General features: G+C 51.0%; 1 protein-coding gene and 1 long non-coding RNA gene across 4 annotated transcripts in view; one reads left to right on the top strand and one right to left on the bottom strand.

The window, feature by feature from the left end:
* ELFN1 (extracellular leucine rich repeat and fibronectin type III domain containing 1) overlaps nucleotides 1–22301 on the top strand; it is a 109653-nt gene that overhangs the window by 60324 nt on the left and 27028 nt on the right. Inside the window, exon 1 of one of the 3 annotated variants that reach the window (XM_052773045.1) lies at nucleotides 9581–9689. The exons of the other annotated variants lie outside the window; for them this stretch is intronic. The gene's annotated coding sequence lies outside the window, so the exon portion shown is untranslated. Of the gene's footprint in view, nucleotides 1–9580; nucleotides 9690–22301 lie in introns of those variants that run through there. 3 annotated transcript variants of the gene reach the window in all.
* Nucleotides 5796–8509, bottom strand: LOC128134853 (uncharacterized). The gene is made up of 3 exons (XR_008232855.1): nucleotides 8289–8509; nucleotides 7612–7712; nucleotides 5796–5901 (listed from the first exon to the last, which is right to left on the bottom strand). It is a non-coding gene; the product is annotated as an uncharacterized LOC128134853 (long non-coding RNA).

Raw genomic sequence — 22301 nt, 5'->3', positions numbered from 1 at the left:
GACAGCTGGCCGTGGGAGAGAGCCAACAGGGATCGCGTGGATGGAGCAAGTCTCTCTGGGGAGGGTTCACGTACCTGGAAATCCTCCCCAGGAGTGGATCGCAAAGGGGAGCCTCATGGCATTCATTTCCAAGAGGGAAGAGGCTGGTGCAGACATGGACAGCGAGCCAGGGTTGTGTTTCTCATATTGCTGTTCTTGTTCTTGATTTCTGGTGGGCCTCTTCTCTGAGCGCTGGCCAAGCGTGGACCTTCCCAGGGAAACCCTGAATGGCTAAGCTGCGGCTGCTGCACTCCTGAAAGTGTGGTAGTAGTGAAAGTTACCATGGTTATAGTTTTTATTTTTATTTTTTTAAGATTGAATTCACATTCTTCTGTTAAGATTTAAGGAATATGGAAAAAGTGCATTTTTTTTCCCCAGATGAGAAGTGCAATGTGTGCCTCCATCCCAACTTCTACAAAATTGTGTTTTACAAAGCAGAAAGAGAACATCAGGTTCATGTTGGTGCTGTAACTTAGTTTTCTAAGACCAGAGTTTGCCCTGTGTTTCCTGTTGAAATGACTAGCTGTGCTGGGCACTCAGAAATTTTCTCCCTCTTTCTCATCTCCACCTTGACATTATGAAAAGGATTTTCATCAGTCCGTTGAAAGAAAGAGAGAACTTTTGTATAAGAGTGCACAGTCGACAGACTTGAGTTTTTTGGGTAGTATATAATTTTTTTTACACTGTTATTATTTAAAATATGCTTTTTAAGAGGACAAAAGGGAATAGTTTAATGGAAACAAATTTCTATAGCAAAATGCGCAGCTGGATAAAAAAAGATTGTTATTGCTGGGGAAGACAGGTGAATTTGGAATTTGAGTACAAAAGCTGTTAAAAAGTGTGCTTAAACTTCCCTTCAGTGTGCTGTTGAGATTGAAAAGAGTAATTTTTGGAGAAAAACTTCCCTGAGCCTCCATTTCCAGCATTGTCAAATCTATAGCAGCAGCCTTTTCCCACAGCTATTATCATGTTTTCACCTTTTCTTCTTCCACATCATTTGTCCTTTTTTGAAGAAGATGTAGTGCTGGTGAAAAGCGTGCAGGTCCGCAAGCTGGAGCTGGCCAGCAAGGGAGGAACTGCAGTGCTGGAGGTGCACGGGCATCTCTGAAGGCCAGATGGGACCGAGGGAATACAGTCCCTGATGGGAGGGAGGGAAAGATGGACAGCCTGGCCTGGGGGTAGTCATTTTGAAAGCATCCACAAGTCTACAGCTCTTAAGACCCCCTTTCCAAAGTGACTTTTAACCAATTAGGAACCTAAACATTATTGAAGATAAGCAGAGCTTAGGTGCTCAGGTGCCTCCAGGCAGACACAAATATCTCAGCAATGCAGACAGATAGACAGGGTTGTCTGTCCTGATGGATCCAGACCCAGAGCCAGGCAATGAATTACGAATATAAGTGCTGAAACAGTGAGCTTGGGACACAAAGGATAAAAGACAGTTGTGTTATTTGAGCTGATAAGCCCTGCGTCTTGAAGATGCTTGCATCAAAGGCTCCTGCAGGGTTTTCACAACTGAGTGTTATCCCATCCAGCACTGAGTTACCAAAGATGTAAAATGAGACCTGAAGAGAAAGCTTCATGCCTGCCACAAAAGAGCAGAATAAGAGTTTGTTTTGAGAACTATTAGGCTGAATAATTTGAGATTGGTCTCCGTGGACACTGTGAGACATTGCTTCCCACAGAACAATGATTGCCATTAATGTCTCAGCTCCCTGCCTCTTTCCTCCTTCTCCCCAACCTCTGCAAGGGCTGGGTCAAATCCTGCCCAGCCAGCATGAACAATATTTTCCCCTTCTTTGGTAATTATTGTCCCTTCTATTCATTTCTCAGAAGCCTTTTCACAAGCAAGAGGTATTTTCAAGGGTTGCAAGCATTCATCTCAAGGTACATTTTCAAGGCTATTCTCCTTGGAAGAGCTGGAAAGTTAATTTACTTTATTAGGCCAAATGAAAGGAGCTTATGAAGGTAGCCTGTGCAGCATTGTGCAGGGGGTCAGGGAGCTAGAGAGGAGAGTCCTCTGAGATTGCTGCTGAATTTCTTGCAGAAGCTGAAAAGTAGGTGTTGCTGTTTAGTTTGGTGCTGTTCTTCTTTACATTGCGCAGGCTCCCTTTCAAACAGCCAATGCTGAGATCTTCTGCGTGGTTCCATCACTGGTCTAGCCACAAAGGCTTAAGAGCAGTAATACTTGTAGGGAAGAGTAGTATCTTCGGATTGGCAAGTGTGGAAGTAGCCATGCTCGCAGCACTGGATTGCTCATTGGGGGAGCAGGTCCCCGGGTGACTCTGGTGAAGGTCCACAAGATGGGGAGCCCCAGCCAGCCCGTCCCTGATGTGGGCAGGTAGCCGCTGACACCCGACTGCACGGACCCTTCTGCAAGCGGCTTCATGCAATGAGCAGATGACTAAAAATCATCTCCTGGGCAATTCACTTCAGTCATCAATTAAATTGTTTGCTGTGAACAGTTTGGCCCCATCCAGCTCCAGGATTTCAGCCTTGTAATTTTGCTGGCAGAGGACAACGGTGCCATGTCCGCGAAATCTGCCTGCCAACTGCTTCCCCTGCTAAGCATTTTCTAGGCTAACAATCTCAAAAACCTTGCCAGCAGCCCCAGCTCTGTCCCTTTCAGGGCAAGCCACTCATTTAAACGTGAGCACCTCTAAATGACTCCATCTGCTAAGTGACGTTAGTAAAGAAAAGATTATAGGAGGAGTTATTGCTGTGTCCTCAGGTCATAACCCTGTTATAAAATGGGCTGGAAGAACAAGGGGACTGTGAGGAGCTGAGGCTCAAAACCACCTGGGTGACTGTCAGCTTGATTTATTTTCTTGCTCATTAGATAAATTAGAAAACTGGCAGAAGAAATCATTGCCCACTCTCAGCTGCTTGGTAACCTGCCACGTGGCAAGAGATGTCGGCCGCAGGGAGACGCGGCTCCTTCCCACCTCCCTGGCCCCTTTCCCCCAGCCACCCCAGCACCGGGGCAGGAGGGCAGGGACATGGGGTGGGACTTGGATATGCTGGTGCCATACATCTTGGCGGTCCTGTCACCCTAAACCACCTCGTTGACCCATCTGACCAACCGCTGGCAACCACTAGAGTTTTGCTTTTCTCTAATACTGTTGATTTTTGAATAGCAGCAGTTTTCTAGGTGAAAACAGTGATACCAATATTGCTTTTGAATACTAGCTTTGACCTCAGAACTGTTTGTTACCTTCATTTCACAAACCAAACTAAAGCAAAATAACCTGGTTTGTGGCAGTATCGTCAGCCAGGACCTGCTGCCTTTCAGAGATGCTGGTCAACATTTTGGTCTTTGGTATTTGGGTGACTTGTGATCAGTCTGCTTCCAGCAGCCCCCCCTCTTGCTTATGAACCAGGCTAATTTTTGTCTGTCAGAAGGACGGAGCTTAATGGTGAGACTTGCTTTAAATCCCTGGGTAAAATTCACTATGCAGGAGGTCAGACTACAGTTACAGTGCCTTCTAACCTAGAAACTCAATGAAATCTTCAGACTACATAACCAGATGTTAAATTTGGATCATTTAAGCCATCTTCAGCATGTTTAACTGCATCTGATGCACTTGCATAGTATGAAACGAGGCCACTGTTATACACATAGTATTTATATACGAAGAAAAGCTTCCAGCCAGGATGAGCTAATAAGAGACTGCAATGCATTTCTCAGCCAGCGTGGTGGAATCCCCGCTGCAAACAGATGCCGAAACTGGGGGAGAAACAGGGCAGGGACCTCCCAGGGAAGGACACCTCGGGGGTCCAAGGACTGCTGTGCTTGTGCAAGGAGGTAGGGCAATACTTGCCCCGCAGACCATGGGCAGAGCAGATTTTCTCTGCCCTCCGTGCCCCTTCTTCTGCTCATGGGATTTCGGCACAGGGTCCTTGTCACCCTGTCTCCAGCAAGCACTGGGATGCGTGTGTGTCCGTGTCTCAGCCTCCCACCAGGTGTGTGCCCATGTGTGCAAAGGCTGCCGGGCGGCACAGGGCGGAGGAGATGGGGCTAATTCCTTCCTGAGACTCACAAGGAATCGGCTTATGGCCCGAAGCTCTGATTACTCTTATCTTAGCCTGCATGATGGTAACCACATCCTGAAATTACCCGGCTTTTTTTCAAAATCCAGGGGCTGGTTTGGACTCGCCTGACCGACACGAGCAAATTCCAGCCCTGTTTTCACCCCCAGCGGGTTTGAGGAGCTGCGGGTCAGCACAGGCCCAGGGCTGAACTTGGGGGAAGAGGTTTGAACCCCCAAATGCACCCAATGGGAAGCACCTGGGTGCGATGCCCAATCCCACCTGCCAGACCCGCTGGAGCCCTGTGCAGACCAGCACCGCCAGCCCCTTTCCAGCCACCGCGCTGGAACGGAGTGCTCAGGCAGACTCACCTGCTGGGATCCTGGCAGCTAACATGCCTCTGAAACGGCTGGCAAGGGATAGATGCTGTCAAGTAAAACATGGAGTGAAACGTTCGGCTAATGGGATTAAACTGCGAATCCCACCCGTCTGTGGCATGACATGCAGCACCACACACTCCCACCTGCCGCCGCTCCCCGTCTCCCGCCACTGCCCACCAAGCCCACTCCGCTTGGAAATTAAAGTGGGGAAATCAAAGTCCTTCTCCCCCCGCTCCTGCTGTGCCTCTCAGCCACTGACATTAACACCGAAATGGCTGACATTAGCTTTGAATGGATTTTAATAACCCCCTTGCGAGCCTGAATTACCCACGCAGCATGAGGTCCGGTGTGCGTTTGGAGACCTGGCGACGAGCAGCGCATCGGGGGCTCGATCGGCTCGCTGGGCTGTGGACGCGGGGCCAGACCCGCTCGAGGAGCTGCGGTGGCTTTTGCCCACGCAGCCCCTGGCACGGGACCCTGGCAGCTGCCTGGGTCGTGGAGAGCCGCTGCTCTGGGACCTGCTGCCTGCAAGTGTCCTGCCACCAGTGGGTCTGCAAGGGGCTTGTGAGCTTCCCAGCACTGGGGATGCTGGTCCGGGTGGCCACCTCCATGGGGTTTTTCCCCTCTGGGGCAGGGTATGAGCTGGGAACCCCCCAGTGCTATAAATGAGAGCAGCCCCGGCCCCTACCAGCACGTGGCATAAAATAGCAGCCTTGGTTTAGCAGAGCACTGTGGATGGAATGCTAAATGAGATCATGCCTGGCCCAGCTGAGACTCCGGACTAGTGTATGAAAATCTAGCAAGAAGATTAAAAGGTGTCCCCAGGCAGAAGAGGGTATTTATTTCTTTCTTTGTGGCTGAGATGTGCGTGGCATGGGACTCACAGGGACGGTGACCTCCCCTGAGCACCTGCACGTGGGCAGCACTGTGTCCCTGCGGGAGCTGATCTTGGGGACATGGCACTGGCCAGAAAAGCTCCTTCTGAGATGCAGGCGGACACGTCCGATTCCCCCTCCTGCACCGGGGAAGGGCATCCCGCCCAGCGTCTTCACTGCCAGCCATGCAGCTCCTTCGCAAAGGGAAAAACCTACATTTTCCTCCTCTTTGACAAGAGGGAAAGCTAAGAAAGATTGTCAGGTGGTTCTCACTTCTGGAAGATGAAGGGCCTGGAAAAATGCTCGGAAGTTACTTTTCCTCAGTCAAAGGTCCCAAGATCTGAGTAAGCAATGCAGCCTCCTTAGCTGGTCACAAAATCTCAGCACCATTTGGGTAAGAGTGATGGTTTCTCACTGCTGTCGAAATCCACATCTACTTCCAGTATGGAAACAGGAATATCCACAGACGTATGGACACCAGATCACAGCGGGGGTGGGCCAGCAGCTTCTCCAAGTCAGGCTCAACAGGGGCTATGAAATCATCAGGCACTTTAAAGAACTGAGGACTAAAAACAACCCTTTAAAAAAAGTCCATGATAATGATTGAGTTATATTTAAGAGACTCATTCATACTAAGTAAATGCAAATAGTTTACATGGAAAATATTTCCCATTAAGCTCATTTCTACATAAAATGCTAACAGATTGAGATTATGACTCTAATGATTATTTTTATTGCTGGTTTGCATTTAAATGGCATAAATTTCCCCCTACTGTTCTCTCTTTGGGTTAAATCAATAAAACCTATTAAGAAGGTTCGTCTTCCTCTAAGATTCCTCCCTCTCTTCTTTCTGTCTCATCTCCACTGGTGCCCTTTTTATCCACCCACCACCAGAGATTTTTCAGAGCTGCCTCCACGATATTGGTGCCGAGGATTTGAAAATCCCCTCTGGCAGAGCAGAGTGAATTTGGTCTTTGCCGAGACGGGGGGACTACAGAGGAACTCAAGTGCTGTTTCCTCTCCTCAACTTGGGCCATATTGCGAGGAGATGCGCTTGGAGTCAGCTCTTCTCTCCTCTTAGCCTCTCTGCTCCTGTTTTAATGGAGAAGCTATACCTATCTGTATACCTATACTTCCTCAGCTATGGATGTTCTTGTCGTGTTCCTTCAAAGAGTGGCTGTGGCTCACCAAGCAGGTGCTGGATTTCTGTTTGGAGAGGAATTATCCTGGTATATACACAGCGAAAGCCATTAAGATGCTGACCTTTAAATTGGGCTTCTTCCTGCTCATGTAGGGAGGAGGTGGGTTGAGTGCCCAAATCTTATTCATTTTAATGACAAATCCCTCACATGGAGGCTTTGAAATGCTCTGCTTTAATGCAATTCGCTTCCCTCTGCTGCAGCTTGGCTTTACTGTGCAGGGGATGTCTCTGCTTCCTCTGCATAGTGACAGACCCTATAGATTTGCTCCGTAACTACTGTGCCCAGGTACCATCATGTATGGATTTATGAGCTTAGGGCGGTGCTGGTGCAGGGATCTCCATGCTCCTTAATCAGTATCACTGACCTTTCTTTCCTCCATTACTCTCAGCATCACTTTTTTCTAGCTTAATTTGCATAGGTTTCATGTTATCCATGTTTTTGCTTTGTCCCTGTTATCCTATTACCCTGGATAATCAAAGTTGGCTGTAATAGAAACAGCAGAAACAATTTGCTTACCCTTCTATTACAAGATATTCCCTCTACTAAGTCTGAGAATACCTGCAGTTCTGTGGTAATGCTAATTAACTGTGCATACATATAGAAAGTAAAGCAAACGGCACTGGGACCCTTTGGGATGGTGGGGATTAAAGAAAGATAAGATATTATTCTTCTCTTTCTCTGTGCTTCAGTGTCCCTACCCTCAATGGAAATTGCTTTGCACTTATAGAATAAAATGTAATGCTTGGTGGGGGGAGTCACTGACTCTGCAGAGAGGTGGAGTTGGAAGGAGCAGATTTCCCTGCTAGCAAACCCACTACAAAAGTAATGATCCTCCCCGATGTCTTGCTCCTTGTCCCTATTCCCAGAGGGAGGTAGGATGGGGTGGTCTTTACCCCGTGCTGGTCCCCAGGCCTTGGAGCCCGGTGGTGCTGGGCAGGGTTGTACATGGGCACTGATTCCTTGGGGCTACAGCCATCCCCCAGAGCTGGGCTCCAGCACCAAATGGGTGGAAAACCTCCTGTCCAGCCTCAAGGGCTGGTTGAAATAGTAGCTGTAAATAAGAATGCCCATTGCAGTGCAGGGTACCTGCTGTCAGAAGTGGCTGTTGCATTCATCAGGATGCTCACATATCCTTCCCGCATCTTGGGGCAGCTGACGCAGCAGCAGTTTCAGAGCAGGCCCAGGTCCTGGGGAAAATAAGTAAGACAGTAATGAGAGAAGGAAAATCATCACAAGGGGAGATGTAGTGGCAGAACAGGTTGCTGGTACTGTCCCAGCCACCCCTCTTCATTTCACACTGCACAGTGTCACGGGCTTCGGCTCGCCACAGCCCATCCATGAGGACATGTGGGGCAATCTCCCACCATTTGCGTGCAACATCCTCTAAAAGCCCCGCATGAGGCTTTCTCCTAAGTGTCAACCAAACGAAGAGTGACTTACACAGCCAGGCATGCGTGAAGGACTGTCAGAGCTCTCCGTGCAGGAGAAATCCCACTCAAGTCCACCCACCAGCTCCTTGCCGAGCTCCCCAGCTCCTCTCCCAGCAGTGTGGACAGACACCCCCAACACACCCCAGTGGAGCACCTGGGACCGGTCCTGGAGCAGCGAGCACAGGCACACTGTGTCCCTGGGTCTGGACCCTGTGCTACTGCCACCCCCCAGGACGAAAGCTCCAGGAGGGTGGTTAGACAGCCCTAGCTCTCCTCCCACCGCCAAAATTGTAAGGAAGCTGTTATTTATCTGTGCTCTGATAATCACTGTACCTTTGATGCAATACTCGTGTTTGGGATTTTACCACGTCTCCTCCAGGTCTGTCAAGGAGCTCTGTGCAGCCATGACTCAGAGAGAGGCATCAGTGGAGAGAGTCTGTAGCTACAGCCAGCAGCTGTCATGTGGAGGGTATAAATAATGTATACGCACATATATATGCATGACCTACGAGCTCAGGACCTTCCCTTCCTGAATGGTACCAACTCCTTTAAAGGATCCCTGCATCATGCCATAGGACTCAGATTACACGGGTGTCCCCCGCATCTGCCCGAGGTATACAGGGATGGGCAATAAAAGGGCTGACAGGGGTGAGGGCTCAGTGCTGCAGGTCCCTCCTTGCCAGCTTGGAGCAATGCAATAACTCCTTCCTTGTCGCTGAAACCTTCACTGCTTATTGCTCACCATCATTTCTGTGTGTGGTTTTAAGATTATAGGTACCCAAGCGCCTTGCTCTGCTCACAAGCCTTATGGTCAGCAAGATGCTTTGAAACTGCGCCCATGGTATTCATCCTTTAAAGCAACCCAGGTGCAGGTTGTTGGTACAGGGAGCTGCAAAGGGCTTTTAAGGTGCTTGGGTGCTAGCCAAAGAGATTTGCTGGTGCAGTCAGGGCCCAAGTGGCTGCACACCGAGGGGCTGAATGGAGCTGTGTTGTGCCTTGCGCTGCAAAGATGCAGGTGCATCATTCTAGCAGAGAGCTCAGTCCTGAAATACCTGAACCTCAGCAGAAGAAGGGGGGAGACTCAGATTTGAGTGCTGGCTGATGTCAGCCCCAAAATCAAGCCCTTTGTCTTATTGCCAGTCATCCGAGACATTTTGGTTCTGATCAGGCAGCGTAAGTTTTAATTGTAAGAGTGGGTTTAAAAATGAAAATATAACATGAGTTTGACTTGTAGGAAGGGATGCTTGGGATTGGAGATGGGACAGTTTATCACTATGGGCAGTTGGGAGTTTCTTGTTGATTTTACATAGCTGAGGCAAGGGTAAACTTCCTATTAACTTCCCTGAGAGACTTCATAGTGATTTGACCCCTAAAATTAAAGATCTGGAGCTAAGCGGCTGGGCTACCGACTCCAGCGCAGCCTCCGCTGGTGGAGTTCAAGCAGCATGCTGAAATAGCCAGAAGCTTTCGACAGCAATTGCAGTCAGTGCTGTTCTGTCTCTTCAACTCCTGACATCATTTGGGGGAAAAAAAAAAAAAAAGGCAAAGGTTGAATTCACGGGCTTTGTTTCTCTGCAGTTCAAAGGATACAACAGCCTGGATTTTAATTGGTACCAAGTTCTCCCGACTGGTACCCGGGGCAATCCTGAAGACTGACACCCAGCCAGGCAGGCGGAGCGGCAGCCAAGGGGGGAAGGCTCTTTGAAGTGCTGGGTGCCTGACACCCATCTGTAGGTATTCAGAGGTCTCCTCGCCAGCGTAGCACTGATCCGGGGGCAGAGGAGCGTTGCTTCATTTCTGATCATTAATGCAACAGTCTTTTCTCCAGTTTCCTTCCACTGATCTTCTCTGTGCACAGTCCAGGGGGAGCCACATATTGAGTGGTTTGTGCTGGAGATCACAGCGCAGAGATAATGAAGATATTTTCTTACCCTTTGCGTTTCCTGACGGTGCGGATCAGCCCGGTCTCACGCCTCTGCCCAGCGCCAGGTCCAGAGCCCGCAGGAGGTGGTGGGAGACACATGCTCTGCAAGGTGCCGGCAGCGTGGGCTGCGTGCCCCTATGGAGAGAAGCAGGAATAGCTCAGGCTGTGGTCACCCACAGTTTAACCCCAACACCTTGGCCAAATGGAAGTCGTCAATGCTGACACGCAAACCTACTCTGGTCTGTGGAGTGCAGGAAACTCCTGGGACGGAGGGGGTGTCAGCCAGGGCTGTGAGCTCCTCCAGCAGCTGAGGGGTGGGCTTTGCTAGGGGGGCCCTGGGAAGTCAGGTCCCAGCCCGTGACAGTCCCCTCCCTCCGACAAGGGTCACAGGGAGTCTGTGTCACCTGTGTTCCAGGAGCAGGAAGGCTCTCTGGACAGCAGCTCCAGCTGATGATTTAATTAATGCTTAGAATGGGGTCCCACCTGCTCCTCTCTGCAGGTTCAGCATCGCTCCCACATTTCTAGTTGCCTGCTCTCCTTGACCTCACCTCTCCTTCCTGAGCTGGCTCCTGGCTTTGCATCCTGCAGGCTTCCTTGTCCCTCTGTCTTTCCTGCTCATCTATGATTTGAAAGCATTTTCACATGTTCCCTCTGCTCTGTGCTCGTTGTGCTCCATGCATATACCTGCTTTGCCCCAGGAGCCTTTATCATTGCCACCAGCAGTCTCAGTAAGTCCTGTGCAAGACAAAAACCTCAGCAAAGCCTTCTCAGCCTGCCTGTCCCAAGCCAAGCTGTAGCTATCAGTCCCAAAAGCCCAGTGGGGTAGATATAGTTATTGCTAGGAAGCTTTATATTTACCACGACCTTCCTGACATTACAGTAAATGCATTTCAGAGCCCAAGAAGTGTAAAAATAAACTGCAAGGAAATCAAGACAGCTAATTAGCCAAAGGTTACTGCTGGGCTCCATGACTGTCAGCCCTTTTGAAGTTCTCCTTCACACAGGCAGATGTGTGTGCAATGCTGCTGCTCCTTTGAATAAATGTCTTGGTTTCCAGAGTGGCTTCATAGCTGGATGTGACTAAGCACATGTGAGGCCTGTCACAGCAAGCCTGGGCAGGATGCTCACGTCCTTTAACCTTGCACTTCTCCAGCACTGAAGAGCATCTTATCTCGTGGAGTGGCTGATCAGTGTTGCGCTACCTCCCAGCACCTCGTGAGCAGGGGTGAGCTGGGAGGTGAGGAGAGGCCAGAGAGCCACATTTCTGCACAGTCAACCCTCCATCCTGGAGATGCTCCTTCCCTTCTGGTGTCTCTGTCCTCTGCACTGTGGTCACAGCGGAGGAGATTGCTGGTCCGACAGCTCTGGCTGGGCTGAGGGCTGCACCGGTCACCCGGGGTTTGGGTGGTCCCATTGGGGTGCTGCTCCTTGGGGATGAGGAGCCTGGGGAGTGCTGGAGCACATCCCCCAGCACATCATGGTCTCACCCCGCATGTCCATCATTCCTCAGGATCTGATATTTTCCTGAGGATAAGCATCTTGCATGGAGCCGCAGGTACACCAGACATCACAAGAGAAAGGGGATTGGGGGTCCTAGCTGAGCCGAGGGCTGAGAGAGGGGTATGGTTGCCATGCAGAGAGAGGCTGAGCAGGTCATGACGGAGGCCTAGGTAGACTAGGGTGCTGTGTCCAGAGGGGTGTTTTGTTCATATTTGGGCAGGAGAGCCCTGGAGCAGCGAAGGACCCCTGGGACTTTGAGCCGTGTCCCTTCAGCCCAGCCATCCCCCAGCTGTGAGCTGTTGGAGCTTTCTTTTCCCATGCTCTGAACTGCTCCGCATAGGCATCAGGCAGATTCTGGGCACAGTGACCTTATAGGTAACCCCAGCATTATCTGTGCTGCCCTCTCCCTTCTCCTTTTGGGTTTTCCTCCTTCCCCTGTTCTGCTTCTTTTGTGCTCCATTTCCCCTTGGAAAACCCTCTTGCAGCTCCCTCTTCCCTCTCTGCAGGTTTCTCCCCTCTCCCCCTTTCCTCCTGCTGCTTCACTCCCTCCTGCTTGCGGCTCGTGCTGAGTGTCATGTGTTTGCTCAGCATCGCTCCTCCTGGAATGTTAATTTGCTGCTTGTTTCCTTATAGACTTTACACCACGAGTTGGGGCTTTGTGTGCATGTGTGTGTGTGATTCAATTAAACAAAACACAATAAAATCAGGGAAAACAGAGAGAGACACAGGCAGCAATTCCCTGCTCTCCGAGGGCTCAGCCTGTCTGCCTGTGAGCTCGGCCCCAGCATGGCTTTCTCATGTCACCACATGGGTTTGCTTGTAGCAACCCTCCGGATCTTGTGCTTGGGGTTTCCAGCCCTCCGCCAGGACCCTGGGACGGCAGCTACTTCTGCTCTGCTGTCAGGAGCCGGGGCTGCTCCATCAGATGAGAGGTGAACCTCAAAGGAGTTGGCTGCTCATTTCAAATAAGCCCTGAAATGCTGAGGTGTCTCCAAATACTCAGCCTCCTCCATCCCTCCTTTCCCTCTGCACGGCTCAGTCCCTGCAGCCCTTGAGATCCTCCAAACCTCCCCTTTCCCCCCTCCAAGCCAGCAACTTCCCTGCTCCCTGTCCTGCCCTACCCACATCCCTTGTCACCCTCCTGGTAGCAGATTTCTAGGACCAAGCTTTCTCCCAAATCACACCTTTTTCTTGCAGTGCAACCTGAAAAATAGCAGCTGTGCTGTGGTGGGGTTCGTTTCCTTGGCTGGCAGGCTTCCCTTCTGCTGCCCTGTGCCCTTCTCTGCCATGCCCTTCCCTCCCTCACTGCCTTCCTGCCTTGTTTTCTTTTCCCTTTCCCCCTCTATTCCATTCATACCGTGAATGTATGCTTTCTTAGCATCCTTTGCTCCCAGTCGTCTCCCTGGTAGGTTTCTCGCCTCTCCCCATGCGCGCGGGTGTGGGTGCCTCTCTCCTGGAGAGACAGTTTCTGCTCACACGTCCCCAGCTGGCTCCCTGGCTCTGCAAATTTATTCTGTGAATCCAGCCTCTTCCCCCGGGTGAACCGCTCAGCTGTAAATCTGACGGCTAAAGTGGGTCAGTGCAAGTGGAAGGAGGTGGTCCCGGGAAGGGCAGAGGGAGAGCATGCACAAGAGGCCACCAACACCAGATTACAGGGTGGGTTGGAGAGGAGAAGGCGAGGGCGATGTTCTTAAAAAGTGAAGATTTCAAGGGTTTTTAAAATGCACATGAAATGTGATTAATGAAATCCTGGCACTTAATAACCTCTGCTTAGGAAAAAGTACTGACAGCAGAAATGACCCCCGCTTCCCGATAGCAGCCCCTGCCACGTAGAGCCCTCCCGGGGATGTGAAAGGTCACGCTGTGCCATCTCCACCGAGTTTAATGTCCCTCTGAAATCCTGGCAGGGGTCTTGTGCTTCTGGAAGGGAAACATCCCAAGGAGGGCAGACTAATTAATGCATTGGGGCTTGTGCCTGTTCAACAGGGCAATTGCCTCTTGCCCAGATACCCACCAGCCACCCTCAGGGTGGGCTCCAGAAATGTCGTAGAGGGATGCTCCATGCTTTGAGCCTCTGCCCTTTGTCCCTTCCATGTCACGTCAGAGCTCCTTCTTTCATATTTGGAGGGCTCCTTCTAGTACCAAGGGGTGATCCTTATCTCTGGCCGATCCAATGTTTATTTAAACAGCAGGAAGAGGTGCTGCTCCCCATCCTCTGGGTCATGGCCATGGTGGTGGCTGTGAGATAACGCCGTCCCTGACTCCTGTCTCTGGTGACTGCATGCCCAGCAGAGGCAGGATGGATGTAGTAGCATGCCCCACCTTAGTTTTGGCTCCTGGCTTTCACAGGCTGAGACTGTCCTGTCACTTAGTCCGTGTGGACCTTCTTGCTGAGCAAAGTCAAAAGCTTTCCTCGTGTGCAAGCCCAGGCCTGGAGAAAGGAAGGCGACAAGCTGCCTTGTGGAGCAGAGCACCAAGGGACTGTCCACCTTCCTCCTGAGCTTGACCAACGCCTCCACAGGGGGATCCATGGTCCCCACACTTCTGTCCTCGTGGACCACACTCATCCGCAGCACAGGAATAAATTTTAGCTGACAACGGTTCTGCAGAATTTACCGTGCATGCAGCCAATGCACCTGGAGCCATTCCCAGATGTCTCTCCTCATTAATGCCCCCTTAGCAATTTTCTGAGGACCAGCATCCATCTCCAGCATTAAAAACAGTCCTTTCTTCTCTGATTTATGGATATTAATCCATGCCAGCAGGCAAGAGGCATGACATGTCTACATAATATATTCATTATTAAATTGTTTTTGTTCCTTTCCTTTCTCCTCCATCTCCAAGGCTGCACCTTTCTTATCTCTCAGTAACATTTGAACCTGCACTCTGCACTCAGAAAGACAACTTCCAACATGGAGCAGTCAGCATCACTTAGTAGGTCAACCTTACAAGTCCATGCTTCCTCCCCAGTAGCCACACTCAGACTCTGGCAGAGAGAAGACCCTCTTAGCCCCATCTCCAAGGGTATGGCTGCTCCAGTGCTGTGCTCAGGGTAACTGCTGGTGTGGCCAGAGCTGTGGGATGCTGTCAGTCCCACGTCACTTGTTCTGATCGTAACACAGGACAGGCCAACTGCATGAGCCTGCTGGCAGCTCTGCCTGAAACAGTGCCCAGGCAGCGATCCAGCGAGTGTTAGTTTCTTCTGTAGTCATTCAGATGCTGGCTCCAGATCAGTAATGGCTAATGCTGTCCAGCCCTCTGATTCAGGGACCAAAACCCAGATAAAATAGTGTTAGCTCCACTGGCTCCAGTCTCCCACCTGCCTAAGCCATGCTCCTGGCTCTGGGTTGGCGGCCACCTTCACAGCATGTTTCTGACTTCTGAAGTGCCATGCTGCTCCCAAATTACGTGGCAGATTAGAACTAGCAGACAGCACTTGGCTTCTAGTGATCTCACCATACTATGGCCTGGGAAGAGAGGAAAGAAAGATCGCAGGATCTTGGCATGGGGCTGCTTTCATTTTCCTTTCCCGTGTCTGTGCTGTATGACATCTCAGCCTGCTATGCACCCTCTGGACAGCCCTTGGACTCCTTGTGGTGCCCTGGATGACGTTTCTGCAGGGCATAAATCTCAGCCCACCACTCTAAGTGCCTCAGGGGCAGCACCCTGCAGGAGTGGTTGTTATCCCCTTCCCGTGCTTGGCTGCTGTGCTCTCTCCCAGCCCTGATGCCTGGTGGCAATGCTCTTCATCCTGCTGAGATGCACCCTGCTCCCCATGGAAATTTCTGCAGACCCATCTCCCTGCTCTGGTCACTTATTCTTGTCAAGGAGTGGAGGGCAGGCAGTTTTGGGGATCCCATCCCTCTACTTCCAGGCTTTGCAGGCCCCTCAGCACATTCATTGCCCATCTCTGGACCTTGCTGTTGGCAGTGTGACACCTCTGATAGGACAGTGAGGTAGAGTTATCTCGGCTATCCCCCTTGATAACCCAAATCCAAGAAGTCCCTGTGGCTCATACGCCTGCCCACCAAGCTGCCGTGGACCATACCTCTCAGCACAGTACGTTCATGGTGGCAGGTGCCCACTGTGCGCTCGTGGGCTCTGTGCACACCAGGTCCTCTCTGGAAGTTGTGCTTTTTCTCTATTGCTTAATAGGAATTGAAAGACAAGCTTATCTGAATGGCTGTCCCCCTTGCAACACAGCCTGTCCCACCCCACTCCTCAGCTCCACCCCAGACTAAGCCACTGGTTTCTCCAGACCTCCTGTCACCCTGCCGTAAAACAGCAGTTAGAGGAAAAGAGCGCAGCTAAAAACTGATGGCATCTCTCTCCCTCGGCAGCCTGGTTTAGCTAAGCCTCCCCCAAAGTTACCTCTCTCTTTCTCTTGCCCGTAGCTGAAGGGATTGTCCCCGCTTTACGCTGCCCACACGACTCTCCCCATCCCCGCTGCGGCTCTGTGCCTCCTGCAGCTCCCTGGGAAAGAGATGAGGGGAAGCAGCAGGACGTTAGCAACTTCAGGAGCTCAAGAGCAGCTTGAAAAATATTTGTGTTCTTTTCGTAAGAATGAATCTGTCCCAGTGGTAATAAGGCTGCTTTTGTTCAGCAGGCTCTTAGCAGTGATTATTGTTGGTTTTCAATTTAAAAACCAGACCGTCTATTTATAATGCATAGTATGTGGACTGAGATTTTTTTTCTTTAACCCAGCTTTTAAAACATGCTCTCAGTTCCACTACTGACAATCCAAGGAAGCAGAGGGGTATCTGTCACCTGCAGATCCCACAAGTGAAAGGATAAACAAAACATAATTAATGGAGCAAGGCTGCAGCGATGCTTTGGGGAACTAGTGGAAGATGCCAGATGGGAAAGGTCTGGGGCTGTAGCCAGGAAGTGCTTTTGGTGGTGTTGGAAGGGCTCTGGACACAGGTGCAGAGTACTTGGACTATCTACAGCCACACCGCTGTCTTCTTCTCTCTTGTCCAAAGTGGAGGTTGATCAGAGCTGACATCAGCACCATCCGCAGTGTCCTCAGCACGGTCACCAGGAGAAAAGCCAAACTCCGGTCTGTCTTTGGCCTGGCACTGGCTCCAAGTTGGCAAAGACCTCTGAAAAGTAGCTGATGCCCCTGGGTGCCGAGGTGACGGTGAGGAGGACGGTGGTCCCAGGGGTGCAGTAAGGGACCCAGCAGAGCACTGCCATAGGTTCTGGCCTGGGCTGACAAGCTCTTGCATACATAATATGAACATCTCTACATGCTTTGGGCATTGGCCCTGCATTGGTCTGGCATGGCCCCTTCCAGTCTAACAGCATGGATTATGCTGGCATGCCAGCCCTGAGTGCTAGTCAGCTAGCAGGGCTTGCTTTGATTTGGCAATGCAAGATATTTGGAGCATCCTGGCCAAGGATGCTTTAGCACAGAAATGTTGTAAGATGCAGACAGCAAACAGCTTGTTGTAGCAGTGTCGAAGGCATTGCTTTGGGTGCTGTTGAATGCTCCCATACAGGGCATGGGCTGCTTTGGCACGTTGGTGCGTTGCTTTCCATTCACAGTCCAGCATCACCACCAGGACTGAACAGGAGGGAGAATTCACACTTGCATGTGAATGACCCAGTCCTTGTTGGCCAACCTTCAGCTCACCTGTTGACCCAAGAAGCTGCTTGTAGCAGACTTTGCTGTAAACAGGTCTTCTGCAGGCCAGGTTGCCTTGAGTTCACAGCCAAGCTGGAGGCCGTGGCTCTGCTGCCTCTGCCATGCTGAGGCTGCCGTTTGTTTCCCTTCTTACTGCAGCTTATCTGACAGTGTTTCTGTCTCCATTTCCCCACACAGCCCCTTTTACTGCCACCGTTTAGTTATTTTCTTAATTAAATATAGATTATGGTACTGGGAATAAGGGATTATTACTTATTCATAAGCTACTTAGATTTTAAAGTGTGTGCAGAGCAGGGCTTATCACACGTCTGTGTCTGCATCGTTACCATGTCAAGGGCCAGGGTGAGCTCCTGCGGCTGCTGGGGCTTCACCTGAACCTCCCTCCTCTTCTCTCTTCTCTCCCCATGGTCTCCGCACCCGGAGGAGCTCTCCCATCTCTCCCTTGCTGTCCCTTTTCCAGTTGAGGCTTGCCAGCCTTTTCCCAAGGAAACCATTTTCACTGCCATCTCCCAAGCTGTTCCGGCCCCTCCATTACGCCTCTGCTTTGCCCCCTCCCCAGGTTTGTTTGCATCCCTCTCCCGATGCTTTCCCCAGCCCTCCCGCTGTGCCTGCAGCTGAAGCTCAGCTGTTTCACCTGCCTCCCCAAGGAAGAACGGGGACTTATCAGGAGGCAGCTCTGCAGGAAGTGATTTTTTGCAAAGTTTTCTAGGAAATTCCTCCCGGTACCTGGGTAATTGTTGACTGAACTCCAGCCCGCCCTAGAGGGCAGGAGGAGGAGGAGGCAGGGGAAGGTGCTGTTGGAAAGCTGATGGGAGAAGCAGAGGGAGGAAAGTGCAATGGGAAGGTGGGTGTTGTGGTAGGTCCATAATACTCCCCCAAAGCCTTGTGCTTCTTCATGTGCCCAAGCAGCGGGGTTAGGACTGCTCCTTCAATCTTGGGACAAGCAGCGACTTCCCAAGCCTCTTTCTCTGCCTTAAACAGTGGAGCACTCCAACCTTTGGGCAACGATAATAATAATAACAACAATAAAACCATCTGACCTGGTTTGTGCACACCAGGGTGGACTTTTGCCTCCATCTTAGTCCATTTTTTGCTGTCCCCTAATAGTGCTGTTAATGCCCGATGCTGCAGGGCTTCTCCTGGTCTGCTGGTGAGCCCCCAGGTGGGAACAGGGCAGCTCATCACATGCTGACACGAAAAGAAGGAGGGAGCATTAAAACCCAGTGCTCATCTTCCCTCTACCCTCCTGGCTCCAGGGCTGTCCCCGGGCCTGCAGCAGAGTCCCAGCATCTCTTAGCAAGTATCCCTGCTCTCACCCTCAGGGACCCGTTAGCGTTTCCATCATGCTCGTTCCATCTCCTCCTGTTGCTTCTGTACCTTGCCTGGCTGAGAGGGCAGCGTGGGGTCGTTTCTGTGTGAGCCAGCCTAACACCTCCATCCTGCACTGTCCCCATGCCTCCCATGTGGTTCTTTCTCACTATTTTAAGGACTAATGCAAAGTCCCGGCTTGAGAGCCCTGAGGACTAAAGACCTTTTGTCCACAGAGCAGATACAAGACAAGCTGCTGCAAGATTCCTCAGAGCAAAATGATCTTGATAAATTGGAGAAATGGCCTGAAATCAATACACTGAAATTCAATAAAGTCAAGTGCAAAGCGTTTCACTTAGGAAGGCGATATCAAAATCGCAGATATAAGATGGGGAAGAACTGGTAAGCCAGCAGGAGAGCGGCCAAGGCTCGAGCAGTGGACTAGCCCTCAAACTGAGCAGCAGACAATAACCTGCTGCTTTAGGAAGGGAAAGAAAAGGCACATCTTGCCCACAGATGTATTAATAATTTCAGATGGAAGACAACAAGGTAATTTATTTGGCTCTATTTCGTGCTAGTGAGGCATCAGCTGGAGACATATATTTCCAGGTTTGGCCATCACAACTTTAAGACAGATTCAGACAAATTCAGTTCAGTTCAGAGAGTTTGGAAAACATGCCCTGGGAAGATGGAGTGAAGGAGTTGGGTTTATGCTCCAGGACAGAGACAACTGAAGGCAGGGGGGTATGTAACATTCATCCAGTGTGGAAAAGGCAGTTATAAAAATGACAGTGATCAATTGGTCGAGGGTTGGACAAGCTGTAATAGGCTTAAACTGCAGCCAAGAGGCCTTGGGTTAGATGCTCAGGAAAAGCTTCCTAAGAGCAAGGTTGGCTGAGAGCCAGCACTGGCTGTAAAGGGTGTGTGGGAGGGCTTCAACAGCCAACTGAAGAAGCATCTGCATGGAGGTCACTTCCATGCAAGTCCCACTCTCTCTCCCACCGCAGGGATGAGGTTTCGCCAGCACCCCAAGCAGGATTAGCCATGTCCTTGGGGTTAACAGGCTGAGACAAGCAATTTGCTTCATGTTGTCTCATGTCCTCTTACCAGCCATACCAGGTCATGGCCAACCTCCCAGTGCCCGCAGGGGTTATGCCCAATTCGTCCCACGCACCCAGGGTCCTGCCAGCTGTCCCCCTCACACGCCGGGGCAAGATGCTCCCAGCCACTCTTCTGCTCTGGGTTTCTTCTGCTGTCGGACCACAATTTCATTTCTGTCCATCATGGAGATACCTAAAGAGCCTATTCGGGGTCTAAGATTGGGGGAAAAAGATGGAGACGAGCATGACTTTGCAGTGAGCAAATTACCAGGTTGACTTATTCCTGTATCTTACAGTACCATCTGAGAAGGGTCTGCACCACCCATCCCTTTGATGTGGCTGCAGTGACTCCATGCCTGATCATGCTGAAACCTTTAGGATTTGGCTGTCATGATCAGGGGCACCTAGATATATCTACACACACATTAAATTCATCCACTCCTCTGTTCGACTTTTACTTACTTACACTGTGAACTGGAAAAGCCAGTAAAAGCAACCAGAGACTAAAGTTGTCAAACCAGGTGCCTCCAAGGATGCTTTGCTGTTTGAACTGGCCACACATCCCCCATGGCCTCAGCCCCACTGACTTGGTTTTCGGTAATTTGGTGGCTAGCTGCAGCCCTCCTCCAGATCAATACCTCTCAATTGCATTTTTTGATCATAATTAATGTTTGCTGCGTAATTACATTGATTTTTTTAATGTACTCTGAGAGATGAGGGGAATTCATAGCCTGAACACGTGAGCGAGGGAGGGGGTGTGACGTTGAAGCTTGCTGTGCTGAAGGGGAGAGCAGCGGGGGCTGCACCAGGGATGTGCAAGGAGGGGATCTGCTCAAATACCCCATGTTACACGGAGGCATTAGCAAACTGCAGTGACAAAGGGCTGGACATGGAAATGTTTGCACTGCCGCTCCTTAATTCCCTGGTCAAACCGCTCTGCTGGCCCCTGCTTTCTACCTGCCAGCCCTGGCAAAGCCCAGGGAAGGCTGGTTGTCTGCAGCCTCAGCAGCCCTGTTTCTACTACCGAGCTCAGCAGGGAACAGGATTTTATTTATTTACCAAGTCACAGTGGGAAGAGGGATTTCAGGGCAGCCTGAGCTTCCCAGAGCTGTGAGAAGTGGATAAAACCTCCTCCAGCTTTGTGCAGGGAGGATCCTGCAAGTAAGAAACCTCAACCTGGGCACAGCCGGAGCTGTGTTCCCCCTGCTCCTTGCTCACTCATGCTATCAGCAGCTTTGTCATGAGCATGTATAAATCTAAGAGGCAACTGTAAGCCTCCCAGGGTGCTTTGTGCTTTCTGAACAGCCAAACTGTTATAGCCAGCACCTGCTCAGTGAGCCCCAGGAGATGCTGCAAGGAGGCAGCTTTTGGTAAGAGCCGCCTCAGCGCCCAAGGCTGTCAAAACCATGAGGATTTGGGTGGCGACACCAGCAATGAGCTTAAGGCTCCTCTTACTCATGGTAAAAACTACTTGGCAGGTGCTGGGGCTCCAGACCTCACGATGGAGGAGAAGGATTCTGGGCTTTCAGCCACCCAGGGGTGTCTGCTGCCTTCTGCATTTGCTGTGGCAAGGTCCACAGCTTGCAGGCTTGCAATGCCAGTGCTGCAGCAGCTCCCCATGCTTCTTGCAGCAGCACGGGTGGTGACATCTCCAAGCCCGCATCTGGGATGCTGCAAGGGTGCAAACGTCTGGTAGAGCACAGATGCGCGTGGCCGGTCCCTGCAGCTATCACATCGCTGCTGTGTAAATGGCAGAAGGGCAGTTTGTATTCACGTTGCTGACAGCCCCCTTGGGCTCAGCAAATACCAGAATAGTAAGTCACTGCCGGTGGCATGTGCTGCTGTAAAGGGCTGGTGTAAGGGGGGGACGAGCCTTGCCTCAGCCCTCATCAGAAAGCAGGCGGCTCCCAGGCTAGAGCTGCGGGCAGCCACAAGGTGGGTGCCCGGCAAGGACTGGGGTGCAAATACTGCCCACAGTGCTGATGGAAAGGCCAAATCCCCTCTGCACCTCCTCTGATCGTAACACCAGAGTTGGGTTGGCAGCCCAGCTGTCCATGGGAGTGCCAGCAGGCATTTCTTCAGAAGAGGCATTACAAACTCATCACCTGCTCATCTCCAAGCTTTCCCCTTGTTAGAAGGGATGTCTCATATTTTTTTCACGGCATCTTGTTTTGCATCGCCTGTTAATTACGTGCCCTCCAAGGATCATTCTTGCCTGAGCGGTTCAGAGGAGGCCACGTAGCACCGGCTCAGCATTGCCCAGATGAGAACGCTGTGACAATCGCTGCTGAAAAGCAGCCTTGTTGCGCACAGGTGTTATTAAGCAGCCACAGATGTTATACATTTTTTTCAATTAAAAACCCATAAATTAAAAAAAATAATGATGCAAGCATTATGCAAGGCAGAGACAAAGGAGCGAGCCATCAGCGGCATTGTGCTGGTCACGCTCGCCGCTCTGGTCGGCAAAACGCTCAGCTGGTCAAACAATGCAGCGGCCGAACATCTGTGGGGACTTTGTATTACAGCGCTGGTGCGAGGAACATTTGATTTCTGCATTGGCGAGGGGCCTTCGGTCCCGCTGTTCCCCCCTCTTCCCAGCTGGCATTGGGGAGAGGTAGGACCAGTCCTGGAGCTGCGGCCGTTGGCGGCCACTCCTCGCATTTGGGTGGATGTTGCAGGAATTGGAAATTAGCCCTTTAAGTAGGCTGCGAGCCCATTGGTATAACAAAAGTTTTGTCTTCAGGGTTTGAGAGCTGTGGTGCATGGAGGTGGCTCTCCCTTCTGTGTTGTGTGCGTGCCCTAAATGCAATTATTTGGCTCCTACCATGTCTGATATTATTATTGTTCTTGCTATCTTTGGTACTTTT

This window comes from Harpia harpyja, chromosome 21, assembly GCF_026419915.1.
Source record: "Harpia harpyja isolate bHarHar1 chromosome 21, bHarHar1 primary haplotype, whole genome shotgun sequence".
Taxonomy (NCBI): domain Eukaryota; kingdom Metazoa; phylum Chordata; class Aves; order Accipitriformes; family Accipitridae; genus Harpia; species Harpia harpyja.
The sequence above is the reverse complement of the archived record's forward strand: the minus strand, read 5'-3'. Positions and strand labels throughout refer to the sequence as shown.